The sequence below is a fragment of the Callorhinus ursinus genome, unplaced genomic scaffold (genome assembly GCF_003265705.2).
Source record: "Callorhinus ursinus isolate GAN/ISIS: 27379988/994484 unplaced genomic scaffold, GSC_fseal_2.0 scaffold670, whole genome shotgun sequence".
Taxonomy (NCBI): Eukaryota; Metazoa; Chordata; class Mammalia; order Carnivora; family Otariidae; genus Callorhinus; species Callorhinus ursinus.
The window spans coordinates 4,702-8,928 of NW_027397725.1; the positions used below are offsets into that span (position 1 = coordinate 4,702).

Below are 4,227 nucleotides of genomic sequence, written 5' to 3' on the forward strand. Positions count from 1 at the left end.
AGGCCAGCACCCGTTCTGGCTCCATGGCTGCTACAGGGCTTCTCCCAGCCCCAACAGTAGATGTCTGTTTAGAACCATGGATAAAACCTTTTCCCTCAATTGTTCTTTTTAAGATGGTTGCTCAGCACTGACACAGAAAAATATCCGACATAAAACTGGAGCCGTTCACAGCTGCAAGGGACCCGGAAATGATCAAAATGTAGTGACCACAAAGAGAGGACCTTGTGCCCCCAGGCAGGCCTCCTGTGCGCAGGGCTGGTTGGGGCGCTGGCGTGCCCGTGCAAGCAGTGCTGGGCTCCACAGTTTCCCTCAAGGGGACAGAAGTAGGAATCTGCTCTGACCGCTCTGCTCAAGGCAGCACCCCCTAATGGAGACGGGGGCAGCCCCTCATGACTTCCAGATGTCCTGGTGATGCTTGGGCACAGCCACAAATCTCAGCTTCTCCATGACAGGGGCTAGGGCATCAGCTGCGGGTCAGACAGGTCCTTCAGGGGACAGCCCAATACCGCAGGTCCCACAACTCCTCCGGGGACAGCCCCTCATGAGTTCTGGGTGTCCTGGTGATTCTTGGGCATGGATCTCAGCTTCTTCATGACCCGGTGAATGATGGTGGGGCCAGTCCAGCTGCCGTGGATCCCACAGGTCCTCCTGGGACAGCACCTTGGTGGGCCTGTGGCCCAGCACGTACCTGTTCAGGTGGCTCTTATCGGGCCGCACGGCCTCAATCCCATTGGCCCAGTTGACCACTATCGCCTGGTGACAGGCCGAGGTCAGTCAGGGAAACTGCACCACCAATTCCTCAAAACAGGCCCCCATGTAGTAAAAGTTGCCCTGGTCCCTGGGGATGTGGGTCTGGCTCGTAGATAAAGTCCTCATGGGTTCCCCAGTAGAAACCGAGCTGTGGGGTGCCAAAGAGGGGGGACAAGATCTCCATGCCCACATGGTCCCAGAACTTCATTCCCACATCCACGTCCACGCACATCAGGTCTTCCACGTCACAGAGGAAGCGCTGCTCGCGGAAGCGGCTGATCATCGCTATGTGACTCATGGACACATCATGCCAAAGCATGATGCCACGGACCTCGAAGACCACCACCCTCCAGTCTTCCCAGAGTGGCACACGGGGCACAGCAACCAGCTGGTCGTTGAAGACGTAGTAAGTGACCCTGTGTCCACCATGAGGACCACCACCCTCCGGCCTACCTGGAGGGGCACACGGGGCCGGGCAGCTGGCTGATTGGTGAAAACTTATTAGGTGACCCTGTGCCCCACCATGTAGTGCTTATCTGCCGTCTTCAGGAACAGCTCCAGGAAGACCACGTATCCACAGGGGCAGTGGACAGGGCAGGAAGAGGGTCACTGCCAGAGGCTGGCAGCAGGACCCCAGAGTTGGGGGCCATGGACGTGTGCACCTTCTTCAAGGGGGCGGGCCCTGGGCTGCTTTAAGCAACAGCCAACTCCTGACCTTCCTGAGGCAATCTGCCAGCAGGACCTCCCTAATGTCTGTTCCCAGAGTTGGGGGCCATCAGCAGCCCGTCTTCCAAAGGGGAGCCTGAGGCTTCGGAGGCTGGAAACCCATGCAGCCCCACAGTCAGCATGCTGGAGCCAGGAACACTCCCCCTGTGCTGAGCTCCTGGGCAAACCCTGCAGGTGCCCTCCACTGGCCGTCCCCCAGCAGATCCCATCCCCACCTTCCAGGAAGGAAGCACCTTTGGGCACAGCCCTCATTTCTGTCTCTTACAGAGCGGCTAGAATCAGCAGGGCCGGACACCTGTCCCAATTGCTTTGAGTGGGCTGCCGCTGGCCCCCACAGACCTGTCTCCAATTCCTCTAGGGTCCTCCCTTGAAGGCTGCTGGGCATCCTGTTGACAAGGTGCTCAGTAACCCACTGGTATTCCTAGGAGGGGTCACCCTCCAACTCTGCCACATCAGGATTCAGGTCCAGCCTGTGGACAGGGAAGGCAAAAGACGACACCAGGAAGAAGAGGGGGCTTGCTTAGGTCCCAGGCTTGAATCCAAGGGTGTGAGCTTCCAGGTCCAGGTCTACATCTCCCCAGCCCCAAAGGGTTCAAAGTCTTATCCAACCACATCCCATGGCTGGTTCCCCTTTAAGGGTACTACCTGCTCCCCCGTCTGAGGACAGCAGCTCCCCCATTATAGGCAAGTGTGGTGAGCCACTCAGACTGATGTGTTTGCATAGGGGCTAAGGCTACTTCCCTGGGCCTGCCCCATACCCAGCAGGTTAGTAAATCCCTCACACAGGGAAGGCAAGCACTACATTTAAATAGGGGATAAGCACACTCAACATGATTCAGGTCAGCAGAGGGCAAGTCCAGACCAGCCAATGGGGTAACAAGTCAGATATGAAGCAAGGGGATAGAAGAGTGATCCTGGCAGAGGGCACAGTAAAAGCAAAGGCTTGTACTCAGGCCCAGGGCCCATGTGGGATGACCACACACTTGGGTGGCCCACAGAAGGGTGGCTGTGGTGGAAGAGGTGAGGCTGGACAGGACGGGTAGGAGGGGAGCCTACCACAGAAAGGCCTAAGTTTATGTTCCAAAAACATCACTCTAGTTACCAGAGGAGAATGGGTTCTGTGCAGCAGAGGACAGGGAGACCCTAACCCTAACCCTAATCCCTAACTCCTAACCCTAGCCCTAACCACTATTACCAACCCCACAAAATCAGCAAAATGTATTCCTGTACCTTTCTTAATATAGATGTAAGAAGCCACATCAGAAGAATTGCAGAACCAAGAGCTCATAAATAGACTGTGCACCCTAAGCAAGTGAGTGCACAAAAAACTCAAAGGTTATTCAATAGAGTGAAACAAGCAATGTTATACAGCACAATGAATTTTTAAATAAAAACATGTGTTCATATTAATTGATGCAGAAAATGTTCTAACCAAAGTCCAACCTCTGTTGCTGATATAAATACTCATGAAAGCAGGAATAAGGAGTAATTTTCTCATTAAATCTCTAGCAAACACCATGCTTAAGTCTGAAGATGGACAGCTCTACTCTGAAATCAGGAACAAGGACAGGTTGCTGATTTTCACCTGTTGCTCAATATTGGACTGAAAGTTCTACCCAGAAGGATAAGCCAAGAAAGAAGGCATCCACATGTGAAAGGAAACACTAGAACTCTGTCTATTCAGAGACCAGGGATGACATCCTCTTATATAGAGCTTCCTAAAAAAAAAAAAAAAAAAAGAATCAACAAAGAATGATTACAGCCAGTTACCTAATTCAGCACAGTGACAGGACAAAATATCAATACACAAAAATCTCTCTTATTTGTATACACTAGCAATGAGTCATCCAAAAAGGAATTTAAGAAAACAATTCCATTTTAGGGAACATCAACATTAACCAAATATTTAGGAATAGATGTCATCAAGGTGCATATCTTGTACACTGAAAGTTACAAAACATTGCTGAAATAAAGTAAGGGAAACCTAAATAATTCTGAAGACACCCCATGGTGATGAAAAGACATGCTATTGATAAGATGGCAGTAGAACACAAGGCGATGTGGAAATTTAATATGTTCCCAAGGAAATTCACAAAGGCCTTTGGGAAGAAATGCACAAACTAATCCTAAGAGTCATATGGAATTTCAAGGGACCACAAGATAGCCAGAACAATCTTGAAAAAGAAAATCAAAGGTGAAAGGTCATACTTCCAAAGTTCAAATCTAATACAAAGCAACAGTCAAGAAAATGTTGTGATACTGTCGTAAAGTTATGCATTCACCCTGAAGCAAATAATACATTATATGTTAATTAATTGAATTTAAATTTTAAAATTTTTAAATAAATATATAAAATAACAATTTTTATTGTTATGCATACCCTTTTCAAAAGGTATGCATGCAGATCAGTGGGATTTGAGACCAGAAATAAACCCCTTCTTCTATGGTCCACTGAATTTTGACAAGGGTGGACAACATTACATTGGGGGACAATTGGTTATCCATGTGCAGAGGAATGAAACTGGACACTTACCTCATTCCACATAGAAACATTAGCTCAAAATAAGTAAAGGCTTAAATGTAAGAGGTAAAATTATAAACTCTAGAAGAAATAAATGGGGATAAATCTTCATAAGCTTGGATTTAACAATGCTTTTAGCTCTTACAGCAAAGCATAAGAAAAGAAAGAAAAATAATATCCTCAAAATTAAAAATCTTTTCAGCATGCCTGGGTGGCTCAGTCAGTTAAGC

The 4,227-nt window shown here is 48.6% G+C and overlaps 1 pseudogene; it reads right to left on the reverse strand.

Moving 5' to 3' along the window:
* Positions 1 to 474: 474 nt before the first annotated feature.
* On the reverse strand, positions 475 to 1,329 carry LOC112817711 (histo-blood group ABO system transferase-like; annotated as a pseudogene).
* Between the last annotated feature and the right edge of the window lie 2,898 nt (positions 1,330 to 4,227).